We start from the raw sequence: 17,783 nt of genomic DNA, 5'->3' as shown, positions 1-17,783 counted from the left end.
GTCCAACCTTCGAGCTTGACATAAAAATACGTGAGTGCGGAAAAGTCGGCAGCCAGGAGCACCATCGCTGTCTATAGCAATATTAACCCTGCGTTCGGAAACGCAGCAAAAAAAAAAAAAAAGAATAAAAAGGAGCAACTTTCTGATGGTCCAACGCGGTAGCTTAAGAGCAAACCGCCATCCCACCATTAAATCAAAGGGAATACACTCGTGACTCGGGCACTTTGGTTCCTGAGGAAAGAAGAATCGTGAAAAAAAATATTCGAAAAACAAAAAGCACGCTATGATTAAGATCTGTAGAAGTAGAGTGCTTTGGGCGAGTTGGTATCTATCCATATCAAACAGCGCGAAAAAGCTGGTGACTAAGGAAGAAAGGCACAGGACGAGCGCTGACTCTCAACTAAAATTTTATTCACCATGGTAGAATAAAATTTCATAAAAACCATACCCTGGCGAATGAAATTTTAGTTGAGCGTCAGCGCTCGTGCTGTGCCGTTCTTCCTTAGTCCCCGTATTTTTTTGCGCTGTTTGATATGAATTAAGATTTGTTTTCTGTGCATTTTACTGGCCACTGAAGTTGAAGTAAAACATAAATTTTTGATGCTACAAGCATATTATTTTGGTTGTTATGCTGAAAATAGTATGGTGCTACTAGACGCACCATATCATTTAGCCGTGGCTTGATGGCATCTCATGGCTAAGTGGCCTAACTGCTACTACGACTGCTCACGTTCCATGAATCATTACTACGTATCAGCACTAAGCCGGTTGACAGCTGCTGACTGAAGATTTCTACGTGGTGCTTTCTGCAGAGAGAGCTTTTCACCACCAATTGTGATACTAAATATAGCAAGGCGCAGCGACTGGAAAACTTTGTGCCGTAATTAAAGCATGAAACCGATAAAAACAATGCATCAATTAGTTATTTGCAATTCTCTACTGCATTCCTTTGATGCCGTGCACTCAAAAGGCAGAATATGAAGCATCTGGTTCGGAAGTAGAGATTTTGTCTCATTACTGTCCATATTAGTGCGGCGAAAATGCATAGGCCTGAACTCTGTGCATTGTCTCCTTCTCTATTGTCCGGACAGCGAGTTTCTATAATAGCGATTCTAAAAATATTGAAAAAGTTTGGTCTCTAAAACATTGTCCATGGTTCGAGTTGTTCATATTCTTGTCTATGTGTTTCCTAGTGTGCTGCCTCATACTCAATTCTATTCATATTAACGGGGGTCGTAATAGCAAGGCACGACTGCACTGGCGCTGTGAGTGCTTCTAATTTCCCAACATGTTTGTTCTGGGTGAAGAGTTGTTTACGAAACTCACACGAACGGGTGCGGTCCAACACGGAGGTTTTGTAGAACCTAGTGCTGCCAACTGCTTTGTCGCAGTCTTTCCCCTGGAGAGTTTTAGCATCGTATTGAAAGTCATAATTATGCAAGAAAGTATACAGAACTGAAATAAAACAAAAAAGAGGAAGCAAATGTATGACACTCGGCGCTCGGGACATGCATAGTGAGGCCCACATCCGCGTGTGAAGGGTGTGATGCTTTATAACCACCGTTCCAACAAACGTCCTTGAGAAACTAAGCTTCGCCTTGTGCCATGCGATGAACCCGTTTATTGTCAAACTCTGAAGACATAAAAAAAATCAAATTTAATTGAGGGAAAGCCTACAGTGAACAAGAGGGTATCGCAGGAAAAACCAACTGAAAATAAATGAAAAGGGGCAAACGACCAAAATAAAGTTGAAGAAAACCCAGAAGAAAAAAATTGTCGACGATTACCTTACTTCTTAATGCGAAATTTGAGCGCAGCTCATCAGCTGTTTCAGGTTTTTGATGGACTGAGGCAAAGAATTCGAGCTAGACATATGTGTGCAATTAGGCAACTTTTTTTAATTTTTCACACATATTCCTTCAAGAAACACTCCACCAACAATTCTTGACTGTCATGAAGGAAGCTTTGTGGAATGGGAGCTCGCGGGAAGCAGCGCCTGGGCCCATACAAAACGTTGCGCGGCGAAGAGATAGCAGCGACTGACTGATGCCGCTGACGCCGCTAGCGAATCAAGTCAACGTGGCTCTGCGTTTCGCCTTGGGATGCACATACCGTGATCCGTTGATGCCGAGGCGGCGCTCCGGTTGCCGTCGCTGCCACGCAAGAAGGGGGGGGGGGGGGGGGTAAACGCAGCGGTGCACGGTGACGGCAAGAGCGCGCTGCCCCGGCTGCGGAGCTGGTTACGAGGGACAACCCCGACGGCGACGATGACGCGAAACACAGGAACGGGCGCCAAAGTATGCCACGGTGTCATTATTCCGGGCTGCATATGACGTTCAGCCGAAAGGAAACGGGGGCATCCCAGGGCCAGTAGAAACTTACAGGTCCCGTGCGCCCGCCAGGCGCCTACACTTTCGGCGCTGCAGCGCTGCGGCAACCACCTCTGCGGGGGGAGAGGGGGGGGGGGGGGGGCACTTTAGCGCCCCGAGTGGGGTGGCACCCCATAAGGAACCCAAGCTGGAGTTTGTTCCGCGACGCCAGCGCTCGGCTTCTGGCGGAACGGAGAGGAACTACAAAACCTACGCGCAGCCGCGGCCGCGCAGCGCACGGCTGTCTGTGAAGTCTGCGCAGCCCGCTCGCGCGGGAGCGCGTGCACGTGGAACAGGAGAAGGAGATGAGTAGAAGGGGGTAAAACCACGTACAGAAGCGTGCAAAGCCGGCGCTCTTCGTCAGTGGGGTTTCTCATTTTTGCTTTTTTTTTGTTCCCCTGCTGACAAAGAGGCTGGTTGGAAGAGAGAGAGAAATAACATTTATTGGCACCCGTCAAAAGGTAGGCGAGGAGCCGAGACGAAGCTCTGTCCCAGCCATTTCCTCCCCCTCAGCCGTCGACCTGGATCTCTTGGATCTGAGCAGCGGCCAGGGCGAGACGGATGACTTTACGTTGCCCTTTTTCGTCCTGCTTGAGAAGTAGTGCCTCCCAGGACTCATCTGTTCTGCCAGGTTCTTCAAATCTAGGACACTTCCATATCATGTGGATCATTTCCGCTATGCCATCGCAACGTTTGTACCTAAGGCTAAAAATTTCCGGGTGCCACTTGCTGTAAAGCTGGGGGTTTGGGAATACTCCAGTTTGTAGTTAACGCCACATAACCTCCTCGCTTTTGGTGAGTTGCTTACACACTTACGTGTTTTTTATCGGTAATTTCGAAAGCAAGAAATTATGATTAACAGACTGTCATCAATCACTGCGCGCCATTTCAGGTCCTGAAAAACGATTGCCGCGAACATTGTTTTCAAAGAGCGCTTGTTGGCAGGCTTTGAGGCAAAATAAAAAAGCCTGAACGCGGATTCGCTACTCGAAGGCGAGAGGAAGCGACAGGTATTTTCAGGGACCCGAGGCGGCACATCTTGTGTTGTTAAGGTGTGGGAGAGTAAAAAATAATGCAGAAGCCCTGATATCTCTGTCCATACTGCTCAGAAAATTAGGGTCCAGCCTTCTCGTGGAGAATCATTGATACGCGTGTACATAGCGACGAGTGCTCCGGGCGCCGGTTGGAGAATTTCTTTTCCTTTTCTGACTGCTCCCTTGAAAGGCGCCAATTCAACTCTTTGGGGACTGACTTTTTAGTCAACCCCCCGACAAAGCCAACGAACTAAACGTTGCCATCTACGATGACCCATTCGCTTCAGCATGGTAACGACTACGCAGGATGTTACAGGCGCCGCGGTGTCTATCTTTGGTACGTTTTTGACGTTTTCCTTACAATGGCACAACACACAACACTAAAGTAACCCTTTGGTTTTTGCCGACAGCGGCCAGGGGAAGTTCGCTGCTGCGGCGCTGCTGTCCGAAGTCATTGACCTACCTACCTTTAACGATCACTGGTTCCTAACGACCTGGGTCATTCACCAGAAGTCGAGGCATATCATTCCTGTGGCAGTTTTCTTTCTCTTCACAAGACGAACAGCGAGGAAATACCTGACGACTTTCCATGCAGACGGGGATATCTGTCCACGTAAACCTTTGTCTTCTTAGTTCTGCAGCTACTGTGTGTAATCCCTACTTCAGTTATCTCCTCTAGCGAGTGTGAAATTTTGTGCTTCCGAATCAGGACTGCGTATGAGGATAGAAGAATTGATATATCTGCTGTTTGAGGCCGGCTAGGTTCCACGATGGCCACTGCGGGACCGCCAGGGACAAACAACGGTGCGAGATACGAGTGGTACGAGATACCTAAAAACAAGACCGACAACCACCCTGTTACCGTTTACCACACAAGTTTTGGGGAAAAGCGCGCCGACATTTTTCCATTCCACTTCTTTGTTTTTTTTTTTGGTCCCCTTTCTTCGAACGCGACGGCGACCAGAACGCGGTCGGAGCAGCGTAACTGCGTGCGCGCGCGTAAACACGCGCAGGAATGCAGCACGGAGCAGACGACATGTGTTTCAATGCAGCGTGGAGCAGACGACGCGGCAATGCTGCGCGGAGGTTTTCCTTTGCCGATGTCTCCATGGAGGACGCTGATGCACTGAGTGGCGCAGCGCCCCCTTGCCCAGGTTGTCTCCCCTATAGAAATGCGTGTACAAAAATGTTTTCAGAGCATTTTTATGATTTCACAATGCACATATATGATATCGTCCCTTTGTTTGACCGCCTAGAAGAGCGGTATACACATATATAGATGGGCAAGCCTTTCTCCATGTGGCTCCGCAAGAGATCCGAGTCCCGAGCCTGTTTGGCACTTATTACTCTTACTTTCCTAGGTCCTAATGTTTGAAGCAAAGCAAGTGGTCGCAACCACCCTTGTTATTTGCGAGCCTCGACTGTACCGTCACTATTCCTCACGTGCGCGCTGAGCGCAGTTGTCCTTTGTCGGCAACGCGTTCGCTCATGCTTGAACATATTAAAAAAAGCGTGTGCCTTTCTTTGATTACTGCCTGCCTGGTCTGATACGCTTTTGCTGAGGTCGTGTTCTCCTCATCGGGCCGAAAACGTTGTTGCCATTGAGGTGGCTTTGCGGAATCTAGAGTTTTTGTTGGCTGATAAAACTTTACTTGAGCCAATTAAGTGGCTCGGTGAAGGTGGAGAAGCGAGAGTCTTATGCGGCTCAACCTTTTGCGATCGTAACGGATTCCATATCCGCCCTTCAATGTTTAGAGCGCAGGTTCTTCCTTTCAGCTGTCTACGCTTGGTGCATAATCTCAACAGTAGAGGCTTCATTAAAGGTTTCCAATGGACGCCCTCACGCATAGGTGTCGTAAACAATCAGGTGGCGGACAGCCTCGACCATAAAGTGCTGTCAGCAAATCTATCAGAAAAGTCCCTCAAGATACCAAGAGACTCAGAAAGTGCTCAGCCATCTCAGTTCCATCTCGAGTTCACACACACACACACACACACACACACACACACACACACACACACACACACACACACACACACACACACACACACACACACACACACACACACACACACACACACACACACACACACACACACACACACACACACACACACACACACACACACACACACACACACACACACACACACACACACACACACACACACACACACACACACACACACACACACACACACACACACACACACACACACACACACACACACACACACACACACACACACACACACACACACACACACACACACACACACACACACACACACACACACACACACACACACACACACACACACACACACACACACACACACACACACACACACACACACACACACACACACACACACACACACACACACACACACACACACACACACACACACACACACACACACACACACACACACACACACACACACACACACACACACACACACACACACACACACACACACACACACACACACACACACACACACACACACACACACACACACACACACACACACACACACACACACACACACACACACACACACACACACACACACACACACACACACACACACACACACACACACACACACACACACACACACACACACACACACACACACACACACACACACACACACACACACACACACACACACACACACACACACACACACACACACACACACACACACACACACACACACACACACACACACACACACACACACACACACACACACACACACACACACACACACACACACACACACACACACACACACACACACACACACACACACACACACACACACACACACACACACACACACACACACACACACACACACACGCACACGCACACGCACACGCACACACACACACACGCACACACACACACACAGACACACACAGACACAGACACACACACACGCACACACACACACGCGCACACACGCACACACGCAAGCACACAAAATAGAGGTTTAACCCGGCTAGACCTTAGTAACCAACGCGAAAACGGCGGCACTTTCGCTCGACCCACCTCTCCGTTTCTGTGCGGCAGCCTCTCAGCGAGCTATACGTCCACTGGATGCTCAGACTCGGCCTGTCACCATCGCCACTGCAGGACCAAAGACAATTCACGAGGCTCCTCGCCTGGATCATGCATGGCAAATGCTGCCGTTAAATTGTCGAGACCTATTTTAATGCGTTGGCACCGGCTGAGTGTTAGACAGAGCGAGCGCACGGCTCCGACGTAGCTGCGGTTGAGTGACATCATAGTTGTCACTCAACCATTAGGCAGAGGCGAGCACTCGGCTCCGGCGTTTCTCTTTTGTTCAGGGTCAACGTTGCGCACGCGGCGAAGAAGCTACGATGCGGACTTGTAAAAGCTTTTGCTATTAAAGGTGCCAAACAACTTTAATACATCACATTCGCACGGGCCCTGCTCGTACACCTGCGTGGCTGTATAAAGCGGGCCTGCGCTATGTTCAATGTGTGATGTGTGAGGGGATATAGAACATTGGAAAGGTGTGTGTTGTTTGCTTCCTTCGGGGAGAAAGGGATCCTTAATAATAATAATCAATCAATCTTTATTTAATGTGCGCAGGAACAACCATGTGGTCTTCGTGCTGCAGCACAAATAAAAAAAAAATCAGAAACAAAAATGGAAATGCACAAACATGTTTGCACACACAAAGAGAACACAAAAGAAGAAATAAATAATACATGAAAAGAAACTGAGACGAAAAGAATCACGAAAAGTAAGCAATCAATGAGTAGCATCACTTATATACACAGTGAGATAATTTTTGAACACATCAGGAAAGAAAAAAAAAAACGGTAGATAGAGGAGAACAAAAAACCACAACAACAAATAACTGACTTTGATTATAGTAATATAGAAATATACATAAAATAAACAACAACTCCAGGCGCAACAAGTGCATGGTACTTAAAACACCGGCTAGAAATCCCGAATAATACAATAAAGAAATAGAATTGAACAAGGGACAGTAAGATTTGAATATAAAGTCTAAAGTTGAAATATAAGTAATAAACGGATTCAAAAGCAGTTCAAGATACAGACAGCATTGAGCAGGAGAAAAAGCAAAAAGTGAAGTAAATACAATATTAAGGCAAGAAAGTGGGAGTTATATGTGATAAAGTGCTATTTAGAATACAACGCTGCGAACATCCAATGTAAATGAACAGAGCGAGTTTTGGAAGATGTCAAGGTGAGGACAAAAAGAGTTAAATAACCACAGCATCCTGTCCAGATGGGAGTGGGAATGAAGAGGAGAAACTTGAAATGGTCTGAATTCCCTCAAGCTCTTTCGTGGAACGCGCAATAGGATGCACTCTAAGACCTGAGGGCACATAATGTGGCCATGAAGGAGTTTGTAGAGAAAAATGATATCAAGTCTGATACGACGGCAGTGAAGAGAAGGAAGATTCAGTTGGGCGCTCCTGGTGGAGCGAGAGGGGGAAGTTGCGCAAGGAAAGCGATAAGGAAATATCCGTAAAAATGTTTTTTTGTAGTCTGTCAACCTTGTCCAAGTTCGATTTGCAAGTGCCATTCCAAACAACCGACGCGTACTCCAAGAGCGGCAAGCATATGGACAGGTACAGTTTTAGGAACGGAAGTGGAGTATGGAACTCTCTCGAAAGTCTGCAAACGAATCCGAGTGTGCGCATAGCCCGCTGAAGCAATGCGTTTAGTGTGAGAGGAGAAGCTGAGGGTGCGGTCAAAAAGTACACCGAGGTCATTAATTTCATCAACCCTGTCCAACAGCACAGAATTCACAGAATAAGGGTAGAGAAAGCTATGTGTTTTACGAGTAAAGGACACAACCCTAGTTTTGGAAGAATTGAGGGTAAGTCGATTCTTAGCACACCAATCAGAAAACGCAGATATGTCCGATTGCAACAACAAGCAATCTTGAAAAGAATGTATTACCTTGAGTATTTTTATATCATCAGCATAAAGAAGAAACGAGGAGTTCTTTATCGCCGAGGAAACATCATTAATAAGAACGGAGAAGAGAAGCGGGCCTAGTACTGAACCTTGAGGAACTCCACTCGTTGCAGGGTAAACGAAAGAAGTCTGTCCATTGACACTGACAAAGCAGAAGCGATCAAGGAGATACGTAGGAGGTCTACGAGTGAGACTTCAATGCCAGAGAGTAGAAGTTTTTCAAGTAGTGAGTGAGTAACAACGTCGAAAGATTTGCTCATATCACGGTACACAGTGTCAACCTGACCTCTCTGAAGAACTGCTGCAGAGGCATACGTCATAAACGTGACTAGGTTGGTAGAAGTAGAGTGACCCGACATGAAGCCATGTTAGTTCGGTACTATGATATGTTTGAGATGGAAGGAAAGTACGTTGTGCAAAGCTAATTCGAAAAGCTTAGAGGTTGCACATAGAAGAGAAATCGGACGATAATTGGAAACATCAGATTTGTCTCCAGACTTGAAGACAGGAAACACGCGTGCCATTTTCGACACGCGAGGAAAGGCAGCATTTTTTAAACAGTTATTAAATATGGCAGTCAGTACTGGTACAAAGATATATAATAATAATAATAATAATAATAATAATAATAATAATAATAATAATAATAATAATAATAATAATAATAATAATAATAATAATAATAATAATAATAATAATAATAATAATAATAATAATAATAATAATAATAATAATAATAATAATAATAAATTCCTTTATTTCTCCAAGCAGTACAACAAGATAGCCGGTCTGCCCAAGCCAAGAAAGGCTTGTCGGGCTGTACCCGACAGTCGACAGCTCACTTCAGAACATCGCAACTTTCATGGGCTATAGGCGATGCCACTGGAAATCCAATATGGCTGCCCTTGAGGGGATTCGGCTGTCACGCTTCAAGTGTGTGGTGCTGGGCCGCTGGGCTACGTTTCCTGAAGCTGCATATTCGTGCGAGTGTTCTGTGGTACGAATGTATGCACGGTATTGTCAGTCAAAGTATGCGAGCACTTTGTGAGCATGCGTTGCAGGGGTGCGATACAAAGAACTCCTCGAGTGTGGCTGGTCAGGTATGTGAAGCATCCTACTGCTTGCTGACTGTGTTGTGCGCAAGTACGGCACGTTCGCAGGCGACTCTAATCGCGCCACTAAGTGCTACAGAGAAACGTTCGACGGAGAAAGAATAAAAATGAATATAGATAAAAGTTTTAACTTTTTTTCCAGGGATCACGGGCACTCGCGAACGGCAGCATTTCAAGAAGTACTGTGTATTCACGCGCATAGCACAGACAGGCCGAGCGGTCAACCCCGAATTTTATGTGGCCAATTTTTTTCCATCACTTCAAAATATACGCCGTCGCATCGAAGTACCTACTACCTTGTTTGGGTACAAGAAAACATCACTACAAGGTAATAATGATGGTCTACTGTGATCACTTTAAACAACCTGTTTTTCGTTTTTTTTTTTTTTTTTTTTTGCACCGCCTCTGATAGGCAGTGATTTTGACTTTCGCAAGTGATGACCCAGTGCTGACACAGAGATTTTTTCGGGAACAGTTACTTGAAAAGCAAGACAGCTAGAGCGAAGGCTTTGAGAACAGTCTGAATATGGACTGCGAGTGTATGCTACGTAACGTTCAATACAAGCTCCTAATCTAGCGTTCATCTGGCAGCTGCTGATTGTAAACACTGAATTCACTCAACAGGGTAGGAAACAAACATTCCTAATTTCTTAAACATGTGTGGGTCATGAATTGGTCGGCAGTCAAAAATGTTATCACGTATGGCTCGCAACTTACGCCAGTCTAACTTCTCACATCAGAAATGCGCACCGAAAACCGTCAGCTTTAGTCGCAGTCTTTTTTTTTTTTTTTTTTTGCGAAACTTCGTTCTGCTCAGAGTTAGAGCGGCAAGGAAAAACGAGACCCATGCATAACCCCAGAAATGAGATAGCTACGCTGCTCATACTGTCACTAAGGTGGTGTTTCTTTGTCGACCAGGATTTATCACGATGCTTTTCACGATAAAGTAACCGACTTGATCTTAATTAACTTAATTATCCTCTTTTCCCGGGGCATATAATCTGGAGGTAACATGTGCAAGTTTATCCCACCTTTGACCGTGCAGTCAGAACACATCGGTGTATGGAAGATTCGACTGCTTTTATGTTTTCCCCTCGTATTACGTGCCCCACACACCACAATAGAAGTTATATTACTAATCTGTTGTCATGGCTGCGAGCCAAAGTCAACTCGAAAAGCATTTACACACTACAGGAGCTGCAGTACTGAGCTCCACGTAAAGAATTTTCGCGGGAGACTGAGGAGCACGAGCCGTTTTCCGAGTATCCCCCCAAGGGCGGTACCAGAAGCGGCCGCGTGGCGGCGGCACTGTACGTGAAAGTTGCGAATTTCGTACAAGCTTCAGCTTTCTTGTGGCAAACACTAAGTGAAACCAACTGGTAGATGTCTCAATGACCGGGTACGCGAGCACCATAAAAATGTAAACAACACTGTAGCCCGTCATATTGGCATTTGTTGCAAGGACTGCCCAGACCAAATAAAGAAGGAAAAGAACGATGTTTTCTTACTTTCAGCCGGTGCGAAGCTTTTACAGATAGCTGCGTTAAAATCAGCAGATAAGTTATAGAAGCCTACGAAATTCGCAAACATCAAAACCAATGCATAAGCGCTGCATTCATTGCTTTGTACTAAAAAGAAGTACGCTTTCTTAACACTGATAGGAAAAGTGCACAGCTTGCCATGTGTCACTGTTGCCACGTGCAGAGTCCCTGTCATGCCATTCTTGTAATTGTTATTATGTGTTTTCTTTTGAAGCTTTTCGCGGCCACAGTATTCAAGCAGTGGGAATCCCCCAATAAACTATAAGTTGTAAGCCAGCACCGTGTCTTTGTGCTCACTTCATCCTCGTCTTATGCGCTGCACCGATAATGTCAAACAAACATGCACAAGCGTCCACCTTGTCGACATTGTCTTTTCGCGCGAAAGCTGGTCACGTAGAAAGGAGACTTCGAGCCTTCTTTTGAAGTTCCGACAGGACTCGGAGCTGGATATCAGATGGTGTCAGTAGCAGTTGACTGTTAACTATTATGAATGATTGTATGTATAGCGATGCAGGTTAGCCAGATCTTAGGTACACCCTTGGTCGAAAGTCCTGAAGCCGAATCATTTTTGTCTGAGCCGCAAAATGGAGCCGTCACGCAATCATTAAAGGCTATATGGCTTTTAAAATACTAGGTAATGATTTCTTATCATAGCAGGAAACTGTCTCGTAGCATTTCGTGGCCCTTTAGTATTTAATGGCGCCGTGGCGGCTTCATCTTGCGGCTAAGTCGGAAATCCTTTGGCTTTAGGACTTTTGACCAAGGTTGTACGTGCCCGATTTGTGAGCTTATTCAACATCTAAGTCTCTACGGTGTAGCAGTTGTCGGCAGAATGAGCAGGGATAAGATCACCTGCAGGAAGCAATAACCTCAACCTCTTAGTCTCACACAACTGGTGTGCACATTGAAAAAAAAAAAAAAAAAAAGAGTATGACAAAGTGCGCGACACCATTTAGAAGCTATTTGGTAAAACGACACAATAAGTGCGCATTGTAAAGCCGGACATATCCCCAGCGTGCTCCCTGTCAGAGGTTACTTCTCCGAATCGCGCAAGATTCTCCTGGAGTTCGACATACTGTCACGTACGCTACACTGGCTCACTATTGGGCGCGATCGAGCGCCACCACTGGAGCGAACGGCGCTAGTGTCGACCTAGGGGAGAAAGCGGGATCACGCGACTCCTCTTGCTGCGGATGAAGCAGACGCTCGATTGAATTTGTGCGTTTTAAAAGCCAATAGTCGCGTTTATTTCTGTAGTTTGGTTCATTTAAAGTGCCAGCCTTGCACGTTTTGATCTTGCACCGTTACTGAGAATGCTGAAGTTTACTTAAGTTGTTGCTACGGTCCGTTACTGCTCTGTACCCGGACGTAAGCGAGGGAACCTGGCGCAAGCTCCTACATGCTATCCGAAACATAAGCTCACAGAACTCTCTATCCTCAATTAAAATTTGAATGGGCAAATCAGCAAGTGATCGTTCTAATGACGTGCTCTGCAGACATTACAGCGAGCGAGATTTTGTCCATAAAGTTGGCGTTAAAAGTTCGTTCGGTGAGCGGCAGAAGAAACGGCGCGCGCGTTTTAATTTGCGCTTGTCACTTGTGAAGGACGATACTATTGCTGGAAGGATGGAAAATATGCTGGCTTCTTCATGAAGCAGTTACCCTCCCAAAGAAAGGAGGGATCATGCGTAGGCCAGAAGGTCTCAAATTATTCTAAATGAACACGTTGGCACGAATGTTTCACTGAAGTGCACTAGAACATTCTTCCACCTCGGGCAGCAGTATGCATGGTGAGTTGTCCCAGGCAGCGTATCCAGTGCTGCGGTAATTTCAAATGACAGAGTCCGTGAATAAACAAAAGATAGAGCATTGCATGCATGTTGTGATGTGCTAATCAAGATATGCGTAAAAAAAAAAAAAGAAAAACATACGGTGCACGGGAAGAAAAAATATCCGCTCTAATCAAGAGTGCCAATGACGGTAGTCAGTGCGCAAAAATTCGCTGCGTGGAACACACGTCTTCACACTTGCTAAAAAATTAATCCATGTCATCCCCGCCAGTCAAACTTCCTTGCTGTACTACGTTCAAGGGAGCAGGCGAACGGTGCCGCTTCCGCCGGCGCTATGCGAAGGCGCTGGACATTTGTCAGGCTCCTGACAGTCCTCTGCTCTCGCACAGGAATCTCAATAAATATGCACTGATTGCTTACGCTTTACTGGTTGTGTGGTAACTTCAGCTGGTTTTTTTTTTTTTTTTTTTTCATAATAGCAGAAACGCTGCAGCCGGTGCGCGTCCTCGTAACAGTAAAGCTCGCCAACTTCGATAACTCTGATTCGGTGAAGTGCTTTTTTGCCGAATGACTGGGTCCCATACCTCAAAATAAGCTTATGCAGGGCCAGGCCGAGTTGTATATTAAATAAATAAATGAACGTAATGCTAACGCGCAACTGAACGGCCTAGGAAAGCATCCTACAGCAGGCGTTCAACGTGGGTTATCCCACTTACTTCGTTATGCGGGCGCTTCCGAGAGGTGGCGCCATGGTATGTCCTCGCGCCCAATAGTTGAAACTAGACAGCCTAAAATGTTCTACATGAAAAGCAGTACTCAAATGGCATGACAAGCGAACGAAGACAAACTACTTTCTGTTGCAGACAACGGAGCAGACGATACCCCGGCCGCTTTGATCAGCATCCTCGAGCATTTCCTCTATGCCTGTGAATGCTGCAGGGCTTAGGCCGGTAATTGGCTTGATAATTGTTTATTTCGAGGAGATAACTTGACTAAAATCGTGAATGCTTATGCATCCCGGCCCAAAATGGCGCGGCGGAAGTTGTGATAGAACATAGGGGTGAAGCAGTGGCGTCGTAAATACTCGTTTCGTTTTAAAAGTTGTCGGTGGTGCTGTGCTTGTTCCTTTTTCTTCTTCGTTGTCTTCTAGCGCATCTTTTTCTTTGAACATGAACCAAGTAATCCTCAAAAATTTTATTTTAAAACAAAAATATGTCTGTGATTAAGATATACAAGCAGAAAGAATATTACAAGAGCATACTCCTGATGACGATCGAGCGAGTTAAATTGGATGTTTCCGCCGCTTATGCTCTTATTTCTGCGGTCCCCGGGCGGATTCATATATAACTGCTGCTGTAGATGAAAAAGATACCACGTAGCGTTACTATTTTCCAAGGCTTGAAAGGTGTCTAAAAGAAACTTAGCAAGACACCGCAAACTCTGCACTACGTGTGTACCAAAATTCCGCCGGTTGCCCGATTTGGTTACCGCCGCTTGGGATTCGCACATGACTCTTGTCTTGCGCACGCAATCTATAAACATTATACGTTACCTTGATGTTATCGTAAATGATCACACCATTTGCATCGTTGAGGAAGACCAGAAAGTTTTTGTTTTCTTTTCTGCATTCTTGAAAGGCTTTCCATTATAGTGGTGCCGAAGTGGTAAATAAACAACTTCCAACAACGGTTTTGTAACCTTAAGCATGATGAGAACGCTATCATTTTCTACACGCATTTTTTTTTTTTCAATACATACCAGAACAAATACTGCAATAGTTGGAGGCTTGCACGCGGCCTACAGATATTCCTCTGTTGCCATGCTTTGCAACGGGTGCAATGCTATCGGAAAGTGCTAAGGTGCGTAGGTCAGCCTATTTGGCAAACGCTGGGCTTCGCAATATACATGGAAGGGCAAGGTTGGACTGCAGCCTTTTAGGACCCTTGAATGCGAGTTACACAGGCCACACAGGCACGTTCGTACTGCTTGGTTAAAACGTGGATATAACCACCCTTACATCACAGTCCTTCTTCCGAGAAACATTCCGACTAACAACAAGGAAAGCAATTAAAACTGATCTTTCATAATACATGATGTCTTCCTTGCCTTCCTAACAACGTCACAAAACTAAACACAAAAACTGAATCATGCAAAGCAGTGCTTTCGCACGATAAAACCAGTTTAACTATTGTTTAAACCTCTCCTAAGTTTTCTTTGCTCCAACATTATTCAAGAGCCTCTCAGGTTCGAACACACGAGGTTAGCAGTGCAAAAAAAAAATCAGAAACTAACGGGCTGCGTCTTTGTTCGCAACCTTTGATGAAATCAGAGCCTCTCAAGGGGACATTTGTTGATAGAGTCCGTAATTAAACATCGTCTACCTGTCTCCCCACATTTCTCGCGCGGCTGACTTGTGCTGCTCGTTAGGGGTTATCGACCCGCTGAAGTTTAATTCGGAAGCGAGTTTAATGTGGGCTTGCCGACATAATTACGTCCGAAGGCCTATTGGAGCTGCACGCACGCATTTACTCAGCAGTAGACTCTCATTTCTGTATCTGCGTGTCCACGCCCACACTGGAAACTTTCATCGACGAGGAAATCTCTGTCGCGACGTTGCCGCTTCTTGTTTTCTGTGATGGCGCAGCCACCCGTCAGCGCGGAGCGGCGACGCTGTTTGCCCTGTCCTCCGCTTGTCATGTCTTTGTCACCGAACTTAGCGGGAGCGGCGAGCAGCTTATTACGCGCAGCTTCTTCCACAGCCGCCAGTCGTCGTAGAATACGTTCCTGAACCTCGCACAGGGGTGGCGCTGCGCGGAGCGTGTGTAACGTGGTGGCGCTGGCCGACCGGTGAGAAGATGCACGCGCGCGCTCTACAGGAGTGTGCGCTTTTCGTGTTCCACGCATGGGCTTTCCCCGGGTTCGTCGTGTGTACAGGGAGCACACCACCGATGTCGTCGTGCTCGTCCTGGGCGAATGTTTAATTAAGCGCCTTATTGTCTCGTCTCGTCGACGACCGAGGCGGGGGAAAGGAACGGCGAAATGCCGTATATGTCTCGCGAGATGAGGAAACTTGTTTGCCGACGGACTCTCTCCAGGCTCCCGCTGCTCGGGGTTCCTCCTCACGACCAATCAGCGTTGAGCAGTTTCGACCATCCCCTTGTTTCTCCTTGCGTCGGCGATCCTACCGGCTATAAGTAACCTCGCTCCTCCATATTTAACGCAGTGGCCTCGCTAGCAACACGGAGGGTGGGTTGGGCGGGATGGCGAGGAGAGGGCCAAAGTGCTCTTGTACCGAGCGAACATGGACACTTCAAAGTAATGATGGTCGCGTTTCTCATTATCTGCGGCTACGCCAACAGAGCACGAAAGAACAAAAATTGCTCATTGTGTAATGGGAGCGGAGACTACTGTGCGTTAACGAGGCGAAACTTTGTGGGAGTCTGGCACAAGGCATATTACAGCAGGGTCTCTTTATTAGAGATGTGAGCAAGTCTAAGGACAACTGCGTGGTAAAGCGAATATTCTTCTTTTTTTTTTTGTTAAGTATATACAGTTTCTTTTCTCTGAAGTAGTTCTAAGATGAACAAGTGAATCGCTTCTACTGTTTGATCACTCGTTCGGCTGAAGGAGCGTTAGAGGATGTATATACAGTGTCGCCTTCTATGTAAGAGGCTTCTTCAAGAAAAAAATAAAAATAACCCACTTAATATCCCGCTGTGTTCATGAAAGTAAAGTCCATATCGTAAGAAATTGGGAATCAACTAGTTGCCCGAAATAGCTATGACAAGAATTTCTCAACAATCCTTTTGAATGCCGACTTCGAACTCATAATACTAAGGCAAAATCTAAAACCTACCTTGCTATAGTACCGATTTTGTTTCTAGTTGTGTCATTTCTGCTTCTATGCATGTTCTATGAACACGGTGTGACATGTGCTCAAGCGATTTGGTTGCTCCTTAAACCTTGCTTTTAAATTAATTATAACTTCCTTGAAATAGAAAAGAATTAAATCTTAACGTGTTCTTCAATTACCCTAAGTTCTGATTCCCATTGTGCGTCTTGCAAATCCGAGGCCTAATTTGATTGATTTTCATTCATTTTACGGGGGTTTCGCGACTTTTGGCATCGCGATCACAATTTGCTGCATTTTACACCTAAATCTCCTTATCAAGTCAACCGTCTACCCTCCACGCCACCTGCGGTCAGGCAGCGACTTCAGCGCGCAGTAGCTGAGCCCAAGGTCATGGGATCGAATCCTGACCGATGAGGCCACATTTCCATAAAGTGAGCTGTGCCAGAACCACTCACCACTCTTTTCTTTTTCCTTTTTCCTTTTTTTTTTTTTTTGTAGCAAGGGTACTCATTGATTCGAACGTTGCAACGGTCAGGTGAACGAGGTGTACCGCGGAATGTAGGAAGGACGTGACCCTAGGAGTTTTGCTTTCCTTTTTTTTCCCTTTTCAATGAGAGGGAGGGTTTAGTTCTCTTAAAGTTGAAGAGGAAGCTGGACGCCGGAACCAACCAATCAGGTTGATGTTTGTGGTGATTGGACGTTGTGGAAATTAGGGCTGGACTTCAGGGGGTAAAACCAAGCCCGAAGGCCCAGTCCGGTGTTCTGGGCTAGGTTTAGATGACCTGCATATTCGGCTATGCCGAGGTGGAATAATTTCCCTGTTAGCCAGCTCCACCTTGCAATTATGTGGTAAAGATTGTTCTTGTAGATACTGTGCATATAAATATTCAGTTATTCTTCTCTCAAGCTCCAGCATTCAAGTCTTCTCAACATACCGTCTCCGACGAGGCGCCATAGAACCTCCACTGCAACTCGTATGCCGTCCGTGACGGCGCACCCCTGGTGCACAAGGTAAAAAAGAACGAGCCTCGGAACTTCACCGACGGCATGAAAAAAAAAAAAAAATAGAACGGTTGAATTG

This window comes from Amblyomma maculatum, chromosome 1 (genome assembly GCF_055883805.1).
Source record: "Amblyomma maculatum isolate TAMU_Amacu chromosome 1, ASM5588380v1, whole genome shotgun sequence".
In the NCBI taxonomy this organism is placed as follows: Eukaryota; Metazoa; Arthropoda; class Arachnida; order Ixodida; family Ixodidae; genus Amblyomma; species Amblyomma maculatum.
Note: the sequence above shows the minus strand (reverse complement) of the source record.